Source organism: Palaemon carinicauda, chromosome 21 (assembly GCF_036898095.1).
Source record: "Palaemon carinicauda isolate YSFRI2023 chromosome 21, ASM3689809v2, whole genome shotgun sequence".
NCBI classification, from domain to species: Eukaryota; Metazoa; Arthropoda; class Malacostraca; order Decapoda; family Palaemonidae; genus Palaemon; species Palaemon carinicauda.
The window spans coordinates 27,554,096-27,575,803 of NC_090745.1; positions in this window are offsets into that span (position 1 = coordinate 27,554,096).

The window sequence follows — 21,708 nt, forward strand, 5'->3', positions numbered from 1 at the left end:
TCTGGGGATATTAGGCAAAGAGGACGATCGGAGCTCCTGCAGCTCCGACGATAACTCCGATTTCCCGCGCTGACTAAAGTGTCCTTGGCAGAGGGGAGGGAATTCTTACCTTATTAATTTATAAGGGGTTGGTTAAAGCTCCTTTATTTGCCACAAGACTGAGAAACTGTTAAAGTCTTATTTTAAATACAAGTGGGGGTTTAATGATTCGGCTGAATGCCATAATTTACCGTAATCCACCAGCTTAGGGAGTCCTTGGCTCTAAACATATACATAAGACATTTTCATCGTGGTATAGTAAAATGACGTTACATTCGTGATTCATAAATTACAAATACTCAATTTCTTTAACACCCTCTCCTTCCCTACCAGGTGATTAAGTTTTAGGCCCAAATACCGTTGCGTATTAGACCATAGTCATTCGTCTCAACGCCCGCGAGATCTTCCAGCCTTCCCTCAATTTAACGTAACGTTTGTGGAGTTAAATGGGCGGGACTTTCGAATGATCAGTTCGAAATTCCCGACAGCAATCTTGATTCAACTACTATAATATTTGAATTTTCCATTTCCTATTTTCTAAAATATTTAGGTAGCTTTGTTTTTATATATCAGTTAGACATAGAATTAAACTTATAATTTTCAGAAATAAATGCCATTCTTACGTCAAAATATCTCTTATATTGACCATACACATTGAGTTTTTATATATGACTTTTAAATGGTCATGTAACACAACTCTAAAGCTCTTGCTTTGATTCTATTTATTTGCATTATAGTTTACAAGACAAACAGTATTATTTTACTTTCTTTTGTGTGAGGTCAAATATACAATGGAAAATAAAAACTTATGTTTTCATAGTTCTTAACCATATGGTAATCCGATGACTCACCTTGGTGTCATCTTTTCATGTAAATATGAGTGCAAGTGCATCATTTAATACTTATTTCATAAAAATATTCACATCAAATGGCGGCCTCATCTGGGAAAAGAGTTTAGCATCTGAGTGAGAACAGGTGCTTGGCTTAATCGAACATATGTACAGAAAACAGTGTAGCATCCCATTCATAGAAATGGTGAAGAAACATTCAGTAACCTAGCGAGAGTTCACCTTGTTCACTAGGTGTTAGAAGCTGCCATTACCAAACTTTTTTTTTTCTTACAGTGTACTGACAGTGATTGAGAAGTCTTCTTGTATTTCTAATTCCTAAGAAGTTATCGTAGATCATGTTGGTAAGTGTTTCCGTGTTTCTGTCACAAAAATAATATAAAGAAAGGCTGAAAATGAATAGCTATGTTGAACCATATTAAAAATATATATATATATATATATATATATATATATATATATATATATATATATATATATATATATATATATATATATATATATATATATATATATATATATATATATATATATATATATATATATATATATATATATATATATATATATATAAACACACTAAGTAAGTTTCAGGTAATGTTTTTCAGTGAAGAGAGTGAGGTGGATTCTGAGGAGCATTTATTGGCTCATAGGCCTAAATGTATTTTATGAAGGCAGCAATGACTTAAGTTCTCTTTGGAAAGTATGCTGCACTTTGAATTAGAGTTCCATGAAATATTCTGAGTTGACCTACCTTTTATTTTATCATATAGGATTAGAAATTTATTCTACTTTCCACTGCAATTTAATGTTTCCTTATCGTTATTCATTTATTATGCAAAATGGCATAGAATATGTGCTTACAGTATGGCCCACTTAGACCATCTTTGTGAAAAATTTTCTTCACTCTTCTTCTTTCATTCGTATTTTTGGCTCTCTCCTAATAATACTGTAGCTACCCCTTAAACATTCTCTCCTACATTAAGTTTTCTTTACCAAAACATCGGGAGGACTATTTTAAATCCACTAAATCTGTTGACAGTAGCGCACGCCATGCTCGTGACGTCACAGTGTAGATACGCACAGCAAAGACCTTATCCCGGCGTATGTTGATTCTTTCCTTAAACTTCATGTGTCGAGATACAATTAATAAACTGATTTGAATCTCATTTTTAATGCATCTAACTTTAATGCAGCTTTTATTTCTCAGTACCAATTACGGTTTGTTAATTTTAAGATGTATGCCCATCGCACCAGCCTGTAAGGACAGTGAGACAAGCGTCACCAAGATCAACTGATACTTTATTCGTCTTCTTCTTCTTGGGGTATTAAAGCCAACACTTGTTGTTGGCACGGGCCTTTCCCTTGGTTGGCCCGTAGGTGATCTGTAAAAATTCTAAGGTGATTGCATTAATGGAAATTTGAAAGGTTTTTAGTAGTAGAAAAAGATGTGGATAGGGTAAGGATGATGGTGGTAGTGGTAGAGGGCCATCATTTCTCGGATAGTGGTAGTTTGAAAATTGGGGGTGTAAGGCTTTTGAAGATTAGAGAAAAACTGTGCAGGTGGGGTTGTCCAACCCTTTACTCCCTAGGGTCCCTGCGGAGAGATTTTTAGTGGTAGGTTAGTTGAGAAGTGAAAGGGGATGATGTGAATAGAGCCTTACAATGAGGGGATGAGATGGTGCATGAAATGATGAGGTCTTACCTTGGTGGAGGTAGTGTTGAAAGCAACTGTGCGTGTGCGTTTATGCTTTCGACAATTGCTTTTGCCAGTGTGGCTGCTTCTTTCACAGCCTGTGGTGAGTTGGTGTCTACAAGTAGATCACCTCGTAGCTGTGCTGTTTCTCTGCATTCTAGTAGATAGTGCAGGAGGGCTTGTTGTGGTATGACATCACAGTGTTCACACCTTCTCTGGATGTCATCTGCGAGTTCCCAGTTTGCTTTGTATCCCAGCCGGAGTCTGTCTATACATACAGCCTGTTTCCTTGGGGTGTGTCTATCTATGGGAGGAGGTTCTAGTTCCGTGGCCCATTTGTACCATGTTGCAGAGGGAGAGCCATTCTCTATCCTCATATGTAGTTCCTTGATTAGGTTGTCATTGAGCTGTGTCTTTATTTTGCTTTTGATTTGTTGCAGTGCAGGCTGTATGTGCACCTGTACATTGTGAATGTATATGGTGCTTTTGGCTAGCTCATCAGCCTTTTCATTCCCTGGTATCCCGATGTGACTGGGGATCCAGTTTAGTGTTACTAGTCTGTTCCTTTCATTATGCTGATTTAAGAGGATTTTAATGTCCGCTATCAGGGATTTGTTTTCTTTGTTTTTGTCCTGATGTAGGGCTTGCACTGAGGATCGTGAATCAGTATGAATGACTACTGGTCCCTCCTCATTTTCAATAGAGTATTTTAATGCTTGCTGTATTGCAACAAGCTCTGTCTGCAGGGTGGAGACATTATTGGATGTTCTCCAGCAAGCTGTGAAATTGCAGGAGTGAACTGCCGCTCCTGCTGTTTGGGTTCCAGGATCTACTGTACCATCAGTATAGTAGATCTGTGCCCCTATTGTATCTACAGAGTTTATAGCTGCTTCTGCTGCGTTTCTAAGTTCCTCTTTTGTGCAGTTTTCTTTTGCCCTTGGGAGTTTGGTGTAGTTGAATTTAGCAACTTGTTTTTTCCATGGTGGAATGTGTATTGTACTCTGTGCTGTGTCAGGGTTTAGTTGTAGGATTGTTTCTGTTAGGCCAAGTCTTTTAATGTTATTGCTATGGTCTTTGCCATAAGAACTTGGGGTTTGCACTTCAGGATGTTTGGATAGTTCCTCTCTTACTCTCTTTTTGGTGACTGAGTCTCTGTCTGACAGGAACATCTTTGCAACTATGCTTGCATTTCTTAGTGCAATTCTGTCCTCAAGGGTTGGTAGTCCAGTTTCCAACCTTAGGTTGCACAGTCTTGTCCACATTGGGGCTCCCAACATGAGCCTTATGGCTTTGAGGCCCTTTATTCGAATGTGCACGGGAGTATATTACAAGGTGCGGACGGAAAGGTAGGATGGAGCTGGCGCCAAATCAGATTGAAGTGCCCGCCAAAATATATGTGTTTCCTTACACTTACAAATATACGAATTATGAGTTAACAGAAACATGTAATGAAATGATACATCTGTCAAAATGTAGCTCTGGTAGAGCGGAATATATATACATGGGAAACCACAGTGTGGCGAAAAGAGAATTCAAATAAATAAGTAGTTTGTCGATTTTCTGGACGACGAAGGGATCGGTGTCCTTACAAGTACTCCCCCCCCCCCCAAGACATCAGGCGGTGTAGAGGGCTGATGATCAATCTTCGTATCTTTTCAGGCGTCGGAGGGTTCCTCTTGTTTTTGAACGGAGGGGCGCGCTGGTGGTCGGCGTAAGGATCTCTTCCTCTTGTCGTCGTTTGATAATTTTTCTTTCGTTGGGCGGCTTGTTTTGAGGTGGAACTCTGGATCTGCCAGGTCCGGCGTAGGCGGTGTCGCTTCCTTCGAGAAACGCTGGTTTCACGCGGTCTATTGAGACCCAGTCCTCTTGGCCATGGACGTCGAGAAGGAAGGCTTTCGTTGTCTTTTTAATTACCCGGTAGGGGCCTCGATAAGGTCTAGTTAGTGGTTGTCGATGAGCGTCGACACGGACGAAAACGTACCCGCAGTCATCCAGGCTTTTTGGCTTGAAGTGCTTGGTTCTGTCCTGGTAAGTTTTGAGACACGGCCTGAACTTCCTGGCGATGTCCCTTAGGTGATCCAGCTGCGTGTCGTCGGTTGATGAGGGAAAGAATTCGCCAGGAACTGCGAGCGCTTCCCCGTAAACCTTTTCGGCGGGCGAAGGTTCGCCGTCTGCGCGAGGGGCGGTGCGAAGGCCAAGGAGTACCCAAGGAAGTTGTGATTTCCAGTCCCCATCGGTGCAGCTCGCCATCAAGGACGCCTTGAGGGCGCGGTGAGTTCTTTCGACCATGCCGTTTGCCGCGGGGTTGTATGCCATGGTGCTGTGGAGCGTCGTCCCCACCAGGTTCGCCAAAGCGAGCCATATTTCTGAGAGGAAAGCGGGGCCTCTGTCTGTCGTGATGTCGTCAGGAATGCCAAACCTGCTCACCCAGCTTGACAGGAGGGCTTCGGCGCATGCTTGAGTCGTAGCTTCGGTCATCGGCGATGCCTCCAACCACCTCGTGGAGCGATCGATGATCGTAAGCAGGTAGCGAGCATATCCAGAAGGGGGCAATGGTCCCACGACGTCGATGTGTATATGACCGAAACGTCTTTTTGGCTGGGGAAAATCGCCTACCCCCGATTCGGTGTGACGGCTGACCTTGCTTGACTGGCAGTTGATGCATGACTTCGCCCATTCCCGGGCATCCTATTTTATCCCTGGCCTGACAAACTTTTCAGACAGAAGGCGAGCGGTGGTGCGTCCTGAGGGGTGCGAAAGTCCATGGATGATATCGAATATTTTCCTTCTGCAGGAGGCTGGTATCCAGGGACGTGGGCGGCCCGTGCTGGTGTGGCAAAGAATAGTTACTCCTGCTGGTCCGAGGGGGATCGCACTTATCTTGAGCGCGGATGGCCCCGCCAGGTGATCCTGTGCTTCTCGGTCGGTGCTTTGTTCGGTTGCGAGATTGGCGTAGTCGATTCCCAGGTGGATCGCGTCAATTTCAATCCTTGAAAGGGCGTCCGCGACTGGGTTTTTCTTTCCTGGGACGTAACGTATGGTGCACCCAAATTCGGCGATTGATGCGAAATGACGTTGTTGTCGGGAGGACCATGCGTCCGTCAATTTCGTGAAGGCGTGTACGAGGGGTTGATGGTCCGTCGCAATTGTGAAGGGGGTACCCTCCAAGACGTGCCTGAAGTGGCGGACGGCGAGGTAGATGGCGAGGAGTTCCCTATCGAAGGTGCTGTATCTTGTTTCTTGTTTCGGCGGGTTTCATTTTCTTGCTGAAGAATGCCAGCGGTCGAGGAGAACCATCGACGAGTTGCTCCAGCACAGCTCGACAGGCGACGTTGCTGGCGTCGGTCGTTAGTCGCAGGGGCGCGTTGTCGTCGAAATGAGCCAGGGTGGTGGCATTCGCAAGGGCATCCTTCGTCCGAGCGAATACCTGTTGCTGGGGAAAACCCCACTCGAGTTTTTTTGCTTTTCCTTTCAGGACATCGTCGAGGGGTGACAGAGTTTGTGCGATGTTGGGGATGAAGCGCCTGTAGTAATTGACCATTCCCAGGAACTCCTGAAGTTGGCGGATGGTCGTAGGAATCGGGAACTTCCTGATGGCGTCGACCTTGGTTGTCATGGGTTTTACCCCGCGCGAGGATACGTGGTGACCAAGGAAATCCACTCCCTCCGCATCGAACGTGCATTTGTCGAAGCGTACGACCAGGCCGTTCTCCTGTAGGCGTTTGAGGATGGTGCGGACGTGCCCCTGGTGTTCCTCCTTGGTTTTCGAGAATATCAGGATGTCGTCGACGTAGCAGACGCAGAAAGGTAGGTCACCCAGAATGCTAAACATTAGTCGTTGGAAGGTCGCCCCGGCGTTGCGTAGCCCGAAGGTTGAGTATGCGAAGGTGTAGGATCCAAACGGCGTTACAATGGCAGTTTTCGGGATGTCTTCCGGGAATACAGGGACCTGGAAATAAGACTTGAGGAGGTCCATCTTGGTAAAGTACTTCGCGCCGTGCAACGCGTTCGTTAGGTCCTGCATGTTGGGCAGCGGGTAATGATCGGGCGTTGTTATGAGGTTGAGGCGCCTGTAGTCGCCGCAAGGTCTCCAGGACCCGTCCGGCTTTTTAACCATGTGCAGGGGTGATGCCCAGGGGCTCGATGCTTTTTTACAGATACCCATGCGTTCCATGTCCTCGAAGGCGCGTTTGGCATCCTTCAGTTTCTGGGGCGGGAGGCGGCGGAATTTGGGGTGAGTGGGAGGTCCTGTCGTTGTGATGTGGTGGTAGACGGGGAACCTGGCGAGTGTCGGAGCTCGGGCTTGAAAACCTCGGGAAATTCTCGTAGGAGGTCGGTGTAGGGGTACGTCGTTACGGCGGATGCGGACATTGTTGCAGGGCCGTGTTCTAGGGCGCGGGACTGGCAGGTTCCCGTGTCGATGAGACGTCTGTTAGCGACATCGACGAGGAGTCCATGGTGGGCGAGGAAATCCGCACCGAGGAAGGGGTGATTGACGTCAGCGATAGCGAAGGGCCAAGAATACGAACGGCCCATGATAGATATCTTGAGGGTCTTGATCCCATAGCACCGTATGGGAGATCCGTTGCGGCGATGAGTGAGGGAGCGTTTTTGTTGGGACCACGGTCTAGGTCGGACTTGGAAGGGGGGAACGTTGACTGCATTGCGCCGGTGTCCACCATGAGTCTACGGTTGGAAATGGTATCGAGAATATAGAAACCATTCTTTTTTTGGTTAACTGCGGCTGCGATGGTGGCAGGTGGATGCTTCTGGCGTCATCTTCTAGGGAAACTGCATGGTGCTCTACATTTCTTGGCGTCACTGCCGAACTGTTGGTGGTAGAAGCACCATGCTGGGTTAGTCCTAGGGTTCGGTCGCGTCGGTTGCGGTGGTTTCTTTCTTGATAGAATGTTGATCTCGTCGTCCTCAAGGGCCATTTCCGAGGAGTCTATGGAAGAGCAGCTGCTGAAGGAGGAGAACGGAGGCGGTGTTGACGATGATGCTCCGAGGCGAGATGCTTTGGAGGCCTTGTGGAGCTTCTGAGCCTTCGACAGGAGTTCGTTCATTGGGAGCGTGTCGGCATCTGTCAATCGGGCCCTTACGTCCTGTGGTAGGATAAGCTAATCTCACGTCGTCGGCTGTTGCTGTCTGTTTCGGGGAGCATAAGCAGGCCGGTTAGCTCGTCCCACGCCTCGACAGGAGAGGTGTCACCCATGGGCTTGCCGGCGAGGTCCAGTACTTTCTGTGCCCTTGCTGAGACGGAGAGGGAGTAGATACCGATTAGTTTTGTTCTCAGGTCGTCGTATGAAACCTGGCCGGCCTGGGCGTCGAGCCATTGGGAAATCTTGTCGAATACCTCTTCAGGTATGGAGGTGAGAACGATGTCAGCCTTGGCGCAGGAGTCGCTGAGTCTAGCGACGTGGAAGAGTATGTCCGCTCTCAGGAACCAGGAAGCGGTGTTGTGTTGAGAAAAGGGCGGCAGTTTGACTTTAGGCGTGGAGGCGAGGCCGTTGGGTGCGATGGGCGTGTTGCTTCCTGCATCGTGGCCAGACGACGAGTCGGCGAAGAGGTGAGAAGTTGATATGTCGGTTAAGCTCATCCTACTGCCTTACGTTCACCGAAGTGTGGGAGAACCAAAGGCAGGCTCGTGCCTAAGGTAACGGAGTATGGAGAAGGTAGCACGGCCGTAATAAGTCCGTTAATGGCAAAGCCAAAACTGCTGATGCTACTTTCAACTCCGGGGTCACCAGTTGTAAGGACAGTGAGACAAGCGTCACCAAGATCAACTGATACTTTATTCGAATGTGCACGGGAGTATATTACAAGGTGCGGACGGAAAGGTAGGATGGCGCTGGCACCAAATCAGATTGAAGTGCCCGCCAAAATATATGTGTTTCCTTACACTTACAAATATACGAATTATGAGTTAACAGAAACATGTAATGAAATGATACATCTGTCAAAATGTAGCTCTGGTAGAGCAGAATATATATACATGGGAAACCACAGTGTGGCGAAAAGAGAATTCAAATAAATAAGTAGTTTGTCGATTTTCTGGACGACGAAGGGATCGGTGTCCTTACAAGCCCATTGCTGATTTATCATTTTAACTCTTAATTTTTAGCAAGCCAGAATAGGTAGGATTGTTGTATATATAAACTCCCTTATATCAGCAAGATTTATCTGAGTATTTAGTACAAAATCCTGCTACCTATGCTCTCCTTGCAACAATATATTGCCCTGTCCAAAAGTCCCGATAGGGCATCTCCACTGGGTTACTGTCTGGAAAGGTGAAGCGAGGTGATCCCTCTCAACCCTGACCCTGTAATCCCTCGCATTCGTCCGGAAGTAATTGTGGCTGTCTTACCTACTTGGCCGACTGGCCAGTGAGTGAATCTGTACCTCTGGCTCAACCCCCCCCCCCCTCTCCGAAACCTGAGACTCACCTCACCCAGGAGTCCTGCCGGTCAGAGCGTTAGAGAAGAAGAGCCTGTTAAACCATACCTTCCAAAGTGAGAATTTTAGGGGTGAGCCAGTCAAGAGTGCAACTGTGCAACGTTCCAGTCAACAGCCATTAAGGGAAAAGGACAGTATTCCAAGGAGTGCAGGTACCATATTGTGGCCACTCAGTTTTTCCCACATTTTTAGTTTAGATTAACTTTTAACTTGCTTAGGTTATCTGGCTATTGCATATTTCAGACTGTGTGCAGTGGGATTGTGTGTATATATTTTTTGGATATCATTTTAACTTTCGAGACTAGCAGTCTCGGGGTCACAGGCCACGTGGATGACCCAATTCAAATTATTGACCATTGCAGAAGACCACGTGTGTAAGCAACCATTTTTTATTATTTTGAATTGCTTTTTATTGCATCACATTTTTATTTTGCCACCATTTTTGTGTTTGTTCAGATGACCTTTTTGTTTAATGTAAATTTGTGAAATAAATCAAGATAAGGTTAATTAAACCTCCTTCGTATTTTTACTCCCTCATTTATTTCAATTTGCCTATTATGAATATTTGATCACGAGACAGAATACCCGATATTTGAAAGGAGTAAGTAACTTGATAAAGGGTGTGTTAGCGAGCGACTTATCATTGAATATCTGCTTCGAAAGTGAAGGTCCATATATTTAAACTATATACTTTATTTTACATCACTGCTCCCATTTTTTGTTATTGTCTCTAATTACATTAACGTAAGATTCCTGTCCAGCATCTCACTACGGTCACTGGAACGGAGTCGAAACAGAGCCTAAGAGTGAAGATGGGTGCTACTATAGCGTGAGGTCTACCACACTATAGCGTGAGGTCTACCTCCCGTTAGCACTATAGCGTGAGGTCTACTGCTGAATTATTCGTCCCTCATAGATAAAACACATTTCATACATTTGTTTAAGCAATAAACACTCAATTTAAACATATTTTAGAAATGTCTTAAAATGATAATTGGAATTTTAATTACATTGAAAAAAAAATTAATAAAGGTAAAAATAAACATGTTATCATATATTTCCATATTTATTCTAGCGATACAAAACAATAAACACTTAATTGAAACATATCTTAGAAATGACTTAAATAGATAATTGGATTTCTAATTACATTAAAAAAAAGGAATAAAGTTAAAAATAAACATGTTATCGGTCTACTGCTAAATTATTCGTCCCTCATAGATAAAACACATTTCATACATTTGTTTAAGCAATAACCACTTAATTTAAACATATCTTAGAAATGACTTAAATAGATAATTGGATTTCTAATTACATTAAAAAAAGGAATAAAGGTAAAAATAAACATGTTATCATATATTTCCATACATTTATCCTAGCGGTACACACTTCGTACATCTTCTAAGAAAGACACAAATAGATCATTGAAATTTTTTCTCACCACCTTCCAGCAAAAATAATCAAGATGAGACTGGAACAGCTGACGACCAACACCTCGCATTAATCTCTTCAGAATCATCGTTTTATCGTCCAACCACGATCGCTCAATTGCCTCTGTGTGTGCTCCTGTCGCTGGATCCACATAATATTGCTGGTGGTTCACTGTAGAATGCTGATACCCCATGACATTTAGGTTGCGGACGGTCCAAGCTTGTCGTGTGGTAGACCTCACCCTCCGCCTGGGTAGGCGACATATGGCGGTAGACCTCACGCTATAGTAGCACCTGAAGATGACTATAGACCTGACAAAGCTAAAGTAGGCTCTTAAATTACTTTTATTTTCACGTGTGGAGTTCTCCGGCCTCTGGGCAGAGTAAAATTTTCCCCTTTAGTATTAAAGAGTGACGGTTAGGGAACTGTGTCAGTAAAGTTATTAGCAGGGTGTTTGTGCCCCGAGTGTAAGTGCTCATTATCCTCCCTTTTTGATCTTTGTGTTACTGACGTAGGGAGACTTTCCTGGACTAAGCTCCCACTCAAAACATTTAAATAAAAAATAAATTCTCCACAGAATACTAGAAAATTATTTGCTAGTTCCTGGTCACTGTATCCATCAGGTAGCTTCTTTTCTTTTACATTTCCCATTATACCATCCAATAGACAATATAACTTATTTATGTCTGTTGCTACTTCGAGGATCTTTCTCTTATAGTATTCACTTTCTTTCCTTCTTAGTAGGTAGTTATATTGACGCGCAGCAGTTTTATATTCTACCTAAGTACTTTCAGTTTTTAATCTATTTCACTTTCTTTCTTTACGTCTTTTTTCCCTTTTTTTTTTTTTTACCAAAGTCTCTACATCAAACCAAGGAGATTGGTCTTTTACGGTTATAGTCTTTGCCATTGTTGGGCACATGGTATCATTTTGACTTTTACTCACTTTATTGTAAGTGGTCATAAGACAGTTAGCACACTTAGCTCCTAACAGACGTTGGTCATCATGATCACAGGGAATGTTAATAGCATTATTTATTTTCTTTGTAACTTCTTCAATAAATAGGTAGGAGAAAAATTTGATTTATGTTTAAAGTTTATTTTCTTTACTAATGTATGTTTCTGTAGAGGTAGACTAAACGTAATAAGTTTGTGTAATTGGGAGATAGTACATTTCTCTTCGACGTTTATATCAGATACAATATTATCCATGTCATCGCTTATAACTAAGTCTAGTGTATGCCCAGTTAAAGTAGTTGTGCAATCGACGGTATTCAATGGTCAATATGATTCTAGTAACTCACTAAATGCCAGAGCGTCAGGATTTGATGCGTCATCCATCCAAAAATTGAAGTCTCCACAGATAACTAATTCGTTTTTCTCTATGATAATCATCTCAATGAGAGCACCGAATTCTTCAAAAAAGATACTAGAGTTTGTTCTAGGAGGTTTGTAGATTGTTACAAAGGGTATTCTTCTATCTTTTGGCGTAAATTTTATTTCTATATATTCAAAGCTTGTTACACATTCTTTTCAACGTTTTGAGATTTGAGTAACTTTTATGAATAAAGAGTCCGACACCCCCACCAGACCTACCTTCTCTCGGTATGTGAAAGAAGGCATGTGTGTGGGGTGTCAATGCAGTGATCTTTGCCTTGTCCAAGTTATTTAGCCATGTTTCAGATAATGCTAGTATACCTAAATATTTCTCGTTTACCAATTCTCTAATTTGAACAGTCTTATTACCTACAGATTGCATATTTACATAGCCACAGTTTATGACATTCCTAGTAACCATGATCAATATTTTCTGCTAGTCTTTTCAATTCCAAGTCAAAAGCATTGCAGTCTCTAGAATTTACTGTATGGTCACTTGGTCTGTTTAACTTTGTGCAGTTTATACACTTTGACACTTCCGAATCACACTCCCTGGTGGAGTGTCTCCCTGAACATTTCCCACTGACTTTATCTTCATTCTTAGACTTGCTATTTTTTTCAAAATGTCCATACCTCTGACAGTGGTAGCAGGTGATCACGTGGTACCTATCACGTATGTTATAGATACCCCATCATAACGAAACTTTGTCCCCATTATCATGAATAGCCCTCCGAACTTCGGGATCACATTACAGCACACGGTGGGTGTCCCCCGCCCGCCCAAGGCATTTTTCCTCAGGACTACACTTATCTTATCTTCTATATTTTGGATATGGTCCAGGCAGCTAGTTCTTTGAATCAAAGCATTTACTACATCCTCTTCATCATTGTATTCATTGCATATCATTATTTTGGGATTTAGTTTTCCGATTTTTCTCGTTTCAGTGTCAGCCACCAATGTCTGAATTTTATTCGCCGCCTCTTCTCTGATCATATTGTTTGCAAAGTTTACAACAACATTTCCATTCGTAGTTGACCTCGTATTAAGTATAGGAATGTTTTTGAGTGCTTGTTCAACCTCGCGTTTTCTTTCAGTAATTTTAGTTGTTGTATTTGTTGATTTAATTATCAACAAATTTTTTTCCTTAACTTTGTCAGTAAATGTCGGTTTCTCCGGTTTTGGGTCTATCAATGTTTGAAGTGTTGCTTTAATTGAATCAATATTCATGGCAAGAATGTTAACTTTCTCAATGAGGTCGGTGATCTGGGTGGAATTTGCTGCGTCTGCGCCAAGGTCCGCAAGTTTGTTTTCCAAGTCATCTATTTTCACATCTTGTTCGTTCAGGACAAGGTTACTCATGTTTACATCTTCCTTTAATTTTGATATTACCAAATTGTTTTTTTCTGGCTTCACGTACGCAGTGAAGGCATAACCAATCTAGGTTATTCTGGTCAATCTCACCGATGCCTGTCACTATATGCACACATCTCTTATGGTAGAGTCTGTTACATTCACACACTTTCCATTTTTCTTTGTTCTCCATCCGTTTCATTACATTTGAAGCAGATATAGTTAGGAGCAGACATGGTGTACTGTTTCTTATCACTTAGGTTTCTCCATAAAACTAACTAATATCTTTACAATGATATTCTAAGCAAGAAACACAAAGCTGAAACATGACTCATGACATGAATAGCAGAGCTCGATATTCTTAAGTGGACCTCATCCATTGCACTTTAGGCAGTATTATTATTATTATTATTTCTCTTTGTCTGCATCTTTTCCCACCTTTATGTGGGGTCGATGTTACTGGCCAGCGTTCTCCATCTACCTCTGTCCCACACTTCATCACCGCTTAATCCCTTTGAGGTCAACCAGCTCTCGCCCTTTTCCAGTCATTGTCCCCACATTCAGAGTTGCTACTCTCATCCTCTCCTCAGATATTTTCCTCTGAGCTTGCCTCTTTAACCCAACCCGCCCATGACTGGGTAGCCCTTGCCAATTATTATTATTATTATTATTATTATTATTATTATTATTATTATTATTATTATTATTATTATTATTATTATTATTATTATTAGCTAATGGAAGAAGTAGGATTATGCAAGTTCAAACAGGGAAAGTATCCCAGTGAGGAATATAAAACTTGTGAAAAGGGCTTATTTGTTCATGTATGATGTAAGAATAAAACAATTAATGTTTGTGAAGAATTTTGTTCACTACTCTTCAGGGAAAAATGTGAGTGATGGTTCTTTCATAAGCGAGTGTCTCAAGATAAATACTTTTGTGTTCATTTTGTATTAACTATTTTATCTTAAGTATTTAGGTACAGTACTTTGAATCTCTCAATTATAACTTCAGTCTGCTAGTCTAGGAGGTATGGTTGTCCACACACATAAGCCCAACTTGCTAAATTACATTTGAGTTTCTATTTTTGTTTTGTAAGCGATGTTTAGAGTTAGGATTAACTTTGTCCCCTGGAGTTGCAAAATTTCTCCTTGTATTCTAAAAAAGTGTATTGCTTAAAACTCACAAGTCACAAGTGTTTCAAGCCTGTCCTAAATTAGAGTTGGGACCTCAAGACCACTGGCCTACGCATTGAGATGCGCCTTTTTTGGGGAAGGAAGGCGGACGCGGCTGACATGAACTCGACCTCACAAAGTTACAGGCACGGTACTAAGCGGAACTGCCAAGCCAGGGTCAATAGGGCCCAGACCTTGTACTCCCACTCTCCCCCACTAGCCTGTCCCCTTGCACAATAACGGACCCAGATTCCACAAAGGACGAGGACAAGCAGATATCTTGTGTTAGTGAGAAAGCAGCTAGTTCCACAGAAACCTCTGTTCCGGTCTGGGGGCGAGTTGGAAGGGGCCATTGACTCCGCTAAACAAGTGCTGTAGGCCTAGTGAAGCAAAACTGAAGACTGCTACTCTCAGGACACGGGCACCCACGTTAGACAAAATCTTGTGATTTTAATTAATGGTCATTCCCCCTTTAGATAAACTTCTATTTGTCTCATAAGTTAAGTAGGTATATAACTGGCATTGCAACTTTCGGGCTGCGTGCATGAAAATAAATGTTTTTAATTTTTGATCTTGGTAATTGCTTGAGGTCACTGACCACATGTTGGGACATCACAGCAGCCTACCGCACAAGTTTTTTTATCAGAAGATTTTGATTTTATTTATTCGAGATTGAGGGTTAATCCCACGATTTAATTTCGTTTAATATTTTCAATATTTTGTGTTGTAAACTCTGATTCTCTTTCACTTATTCATTTGGCCATGTGAATAAATGATAATAATATTGAGTTATTGATGCTCTTTTCATTTATTAATTTTGCTATGTGAATAAATCATTAATTAGTTGCTCCGATTCTCTTTTTTGCTGTAATTAATTATTTGGAATAGATTACAAACTTTGGTATCTTTAACCCCATTATATGAATTTTACCAAATTATACTATAGGACGGGTCAGAAGCACCCGAGATGTTGAGAGTAACCCTCTGTAGATATAGGTAAGTTGGTATCAGCGAGTGTGCGCTCTTTAACTTAGTGCTTTGAAGGTGAAGATCCCCATTTAACTTTACTTTATACTTCTATACTCCACTGCTCCCATTTTTGTTATTGTCTCTAATTACATTAACATAAGATTCATGTCGAGCATCTCACTGGGGTCCCTGGGACGGAACCGAAACAGAGCCTAAGAGTGTTGATGACTATAGACCTGACAAAGCTAGAGTAAGCCATTAAATTACTTTTATTTTCACGTGTGGAGTTCTCTGGCCTCTGGACAGAGTAAAATTTCCCCCTTTAGTATTTAAGAGTGACGGTTAGCGAACTGTGTTAGTAAAGTTATTAGCAGGGTGTTTATGCCCCGAGTGTAAGTGCTCATTATCCTCCACTGTTGATCTCTGAGTAACTGACGTAGGGAGACTTTCCTGGACTAACTAAGTCCCACTCAAACATTTGAATAAAAATAATTCTCCACAATGTTTTCATGTATGTTAATGTAAAATTAAAGAAATTTATTTTTATATATGTTAATGTAATTGTAACTTAAAAATATCGTTGTGCTCTGGAACGAAAATTCTATATACTGCTTCGGCTCCAGCCCTCTGACGGGCATGAGTTATACAAGATGATTCTAGAGTGGGTCCATCGCGTTGCGTCATGTTGCCCAAATTCGCAATGGTAGTCATGGGAGCGTCTCGTCCATCAGGAACATTCTGGAGTTTTGGTCCCTTGTATATAAAGGACAGATGACGAGCAAAAAGAGTGAGATTAGACAATACCCGCTTGGTTTTTTAGACATTTTTTCAGCTACACCCTCTGTGTGTGTAATATGGTGACTACACACAACTATAGAGTATCTTGAAGAAGATAAAGCAGTTGAAAAATTTATCTGTTCAAAGTCAGAAGCTGTGTTCCTACATATCAACCTCGTATAGTGTATCTGAAACTAAGCAACGTCGTCTGTCCCTCCCTGCATAGGAGTTTGTGAAGTCGATGCCTACTTTGCAAGAATTTTGTATAATGTCAATTAGTTTTTTGTGTGCCGTGAGTATTAGGTGGATCTTGTATAATACTGTAAATATTTATATCAAATCTCAAACATGGTTATATTTTATGTGTGCTGGTTATCATTTTCATTTGCTGTTAATGATTTGCTATTGTTTGGTAAACTCTGAGTAGATTTGCATAATATCTACGTCGTGTACGATAGTAGAACACAACAGAAAGGAAATAGTGAATAAAATCAACGAACTATGAGAAGTAATGTATAAATAAATGTAAAATACTTTAAAACCAGTAACAATATGGTATTGTTGTCACCTACATTGTTTATCCTCCTCATGTATTTTGTAATCCTTAGAAAAGACAGAGATGGTGGAGAGGGATTAGACTAGATTGGTGATAGGAATTTAGCAGACCTAGAGTATGCTGATGATGCTGTCCTTGTTAGCATAATACCACAGGATTTGCAATGCTTGCTTACCAGAATGCATGAAATATCACCCGAGGTTGGCCTGAAGATGAATAGAAGAAAGACAGAGATGATGAGAATGGAGTATGCAATGGAAGATGAAATATTATTGGAAGGAGAAAGGATTGATTAGGTAGAATCATTTATGTATTTAGGAACCATGATATCCAATACAGGGTCTTTAGAATGAGAGTTTAGTGAAAGATTGAAAAAAGTAATTCACAATGGTTAGGTTAAGTAAAATTTGGAAATCAAATCGCCTGAAATTACATATACAAATCAGACTATATATTTGTTTAGTGAGATCGGTGTTACTCTATGGGCATGAGTCATGGAATGACGATGAAACTCTCCAATATATTTGGTAGATTTGAGAACAAAGCCCCCAGAAGTGTATTGAGAGTTAAATGGCAGGACAGGATTAAAAATGAAACTATAAGAGATTACTCGAGTACCATATGTGGATGAGATCATGATGAGGGGTAGATGGAGATGGTTTGGCATGCTTTTCCCACTCCCCAAGAGAGATTAGTTCACCAAACGTTCAGCAGGGCTCCACAAGGCACTTGAAGAGTTGGAAGACCAGGCCTACATGGCTGAGGACTATGAGGCACTGCAAAGTAAATGATGAATGGAGGAGTATTGAATTAAAAGCTCAAGATAGAGACGACTGACGAAATGTAACCGAGGCCCTTTGCGTCAAGAGGCGTAGGAGGAGATGATGATAAACAACATTAAAATAGGTCTATCATTTATGAATTCTGATGAGAGAATCGTTTCAACCTGTCCAAAAAAAAAAAAAAAAAAAATGCAGCTAGGTTAAACTTCCAAAGTTCCACCAATTCAACTGTTTGATTAGAAAGATTATCCACAATCTAGTCATAGCTAGAATAAAACTTCTAGAATACCGTGTAGGCCAAGTATTAAGCTAAGGCTGGAGGAGAAGGCAAGACTATTAGAATAAACTGCATACCTAGTAGGGCCTACTACTTACAGAAGGGTTACAGTCATGGAAGATATCTAATCACGAATCATAAATTTAATGAACTGCAAGTTTTTGTCCAAAAAAAAAAAATAAATAAATAAATAAAATAAATAAGAATCAGTTACTGAAAACTAGACAGGGGAAAAATACTCGAAATAAGGTAGAATGAAAGAAGTGAAATATTTTACTCAGAAAATTGATCACTGAAAACCTTGAAAATACTTTTCCAACAAGCCAGTTTTCTGTGCCATTGAAACAAAGACAGTATATGTTTCTCAGAAGCAAATTTGCAATCAATGATAACACCTGGAATTTCAATTGAGTTATATATAGTTAATTTAGATATCATCAAGGCAAAGATCTGGTTAAGGAGCCAATGTCCTCAACCTACTTACACTTAAAATTTTAGTATAGCTAGGCTTCAATTTCAACCTCATAATTTGCACCATGCACTACTTTTAGCTAGATCTCTATTAAGGGATTCCGCTAATAGAGGGTTATAAACATTGAGTTATATACATTGTTCATCATTTATTCTTAATATGTTTTGTTTATTTGAGTTATATACAGTGTTCATCATTTATTGTTAATATGTTTTATGTTCATTTCAGATTGACCATGGTCATTGTTCAATAATAAAGACATTTGAATAAATGGACCAAGCTCTTATTTATTACCACGGTCAATCTAATTCCTGTATGGCTTTCATGATCCATAGTCTGGCCTATTCTTTACATACTCTCCTCTGTCCTCATACACCTGACAACACATATTGCCAAACAATTCTTCCTTGCTCAAGGTATTAACTACTTCACTGTAATTGTTCAGTGGTTACTTTCCTCTTGGCAAGGGTAGAAGAGTTAAAAGACCCACAATATTGACAGCGGGAACAAGTGAAGAATGGGCATATTTTCAATCACGATGGTCTGACTATGTAGACGCAACTAAAATTGAGGGCCATGATCGCGTGGTACAGCTTCTAGAATGCTGCGAAGAACAACTTCGAAAAGACTTAACACGATCAGCTGGTGGCAGTCTTACTAACAAGACTGAAGTAGAAGTGATGGGAGCAATAAAAAACTGGCAGTTCGAGAGGAAAACACCATGGTAGCTCGAGTAACTCTACACAACATGCGTCAAGACCGTGATGAGCCTGTACGCCGTTTCTGTGCACGACTTATAGGACAGGCTAGTGTTTGCAAATTTCTAATAAAATGTCCAGGATGCAACGTTGATGTAAATTATACTGACACAATCGTGAGAGACGTATTAGCACGCGGCATATGTGACCCTGAAATACAATTAGATCTACTTGGTGATAAGAATCAGGACATGTCATTAAAAGAAGTTGCACAGTTTGTCGAAGCTAAAGAATCTGGTAAACGATCTGCCTCCCAACTATTAGACTCTCATGAGGTCCAAGCAGCAGCCAGTAGTTCATACAGAAAGGCAAAACAAACCGCTGTCAAAGATAAAAACGAAGTTTGCTCATACTGTGGCAAGAAAGGACATGGTAAAAACACTCCTGCACGTGCAAGAAAATCAGAATGTCTAGCTTACGGTCATAGATGTGAACACTGCAACCGAGAAAATCACTTCGAGAGTGTTTGCCGTAGTAAGGGCAAACAAAAAGTGAAACCCAGTGCTCACAATGCCAATGACTACGAAAATGCGGTATTCAACACCTTGTGCAGCGTATTATCGATCTCTAAACAACACACTGACAAGACATTGGCTTTGGACCACCATCTGTATGACAACTTATCTGATACTTGGATAAAGAGACCTTCCAAATCTCAACCTTTCATAAATCTGACAATCAGAACATCACCTGAGGATTACGAAGCCTTTGGTTTCCACCTTCAAGCTGGTACACATGCTGTTCGTATATCTGCAATGGCAGACACTGGATGCCAAAGCTGTCTCGCAGGTATCAAAGTCATCCACAAACTTGGCCTCAAGCAAAGTGACCTCATTCCTGTAACTATGAAAATGCACGCTGCAAATAACAGAGGCATTAAAATCCTCGGTGCCACAATCCTTTGTATCTCAGGAACAGATGAGCAGGGGAACCTTGTTGAGACTAGGCAAATGACATATGTCACCGACAACTCGGATAAGCTCTTCATCAGTAGGGAAGCCTGCATCGCCCTTGGCATGATATCGGATAGTTTTCCGACTATTGGTGAAATCTATGACACACAATCGGAAACTCCGGATGCCACCAACAATGAAGTAGGAAGCGTTAGTGGACTAGCCAATCAATGTGACTGCCCAAAACGTCAACTACCACCTCCGCCGCCTACAGAATTACTGTTCAGTGCAACCGAGTCCAACCGGTCTAAACTAAAGGACTACCTCTTGGAGTACTACGAATCAAGTACATTCAACGTATGTGACAACTAACCGTTACCACTAATGGATGGACCCCCAATGAAGTTGATGATCGATCCGAATGCTGATCCTGTTGCTCGTCACACACCAGTGCCAGTGCCGTTACACTAGCAAGAGGAAGTTAAAGCTGGACTTGACCAGGACGTCCGCCTTGGTGTCCTTGAACCTGTCCCAATCGGAGAACCAGTAACTTGGTGCCATCGGATGGTTGTATGTGCTAAGAAAAATGGCCCACCTCGACGAACAGTTGATTTTCAGCCTCTCAATGTGCACGCTAAGAGAGAAACGCATCATACGCCTTCTCCATTTCACCAAGCAAGGTCAGTACCACAAGGAAAAAAGAAACCCGTCTTTGATGCCTGGAACGGATACCACAGTGTACCGATTCAAGAATCTGACTGTCACTTAACTACGTTTATCACTCCTTGGGGACGCTATCGTTATAAAACAGCCCCTCAAGGGTATATTGCTTCTGGCGACGGATATACTCGACGGTATGATGAAATAGTTGCCGAGATACCTAACAAAACTAAATGTGTCGACGATGTTCTTCTTTGGTCTGACTCAATAGAGGAGAGTTTTTTCCAAGCTGTACAATGGCTCGACATATGTGGAAGACACGGCATAACACTCAACCCTGACAAATTTCGTTTCGCAGAAGACTCAGCTGAATTCGCTGGATTTGAAATAACCCCAGACACAGTTCGCCCATGTGCAAGATATCTTAGTGCAATTATGGACTTTCCAACCCCAAGAAATATCACCGATGTCAGATCTTGGTTTGGTTTAGTAAACCAAGTATCGTATGCTTTCAGCATGACCGACAAAATGCTACCATTCAGACAGTTATTGAAACCAGGAACACCATTCACCTGGAATGACAATATTAATGCACTCTTTGAGGAGTCTAAAACTCCCATTATCAACGAAATTGAAGAAGGCATGCGAATCTTTGACAAGACAAAACCTACCTGTCTCGTCACCGATTGGTCAAAATCAGGAATTGGATTCTGGTTGTTCCAAAAACATTGCGACTGTCCAGACAACCGACCATTTTGTTGTTGCACTGGTTGGAAGATCACACTTGTCGGAAGTAAGTTCACACATGCAGCTGAGTCTCGATATGCACCAGTTGAAGGTGAAGCGTTGGCAGTCGTCGATGCTCTTGATAAGGCAAGATACTTTGTTCTTGGCTGTGAAGATCTTGTAATCGCAGTTGACCATAAACCCCTGTTGAAAATATTTGGTGACAGATCATTGGAGAACATATCAAATTCACGTCTCAGAAACTTGAAGGAAAAATCCCTCCGCTATCGATTTCGCATGATTCATATCCCAGGGGTCAAGCATCTCGCTGCGGATGGAATATCGCACCACCCAACTGGAAAATCTGAAAAGCTATCGCTTCAAGATGACATTGCATCAGTTGACAGTGTACCTTCCGTGAGAAATGTTCCCCTACACAAATTGCCATCAGCATATTCTGTTTCCA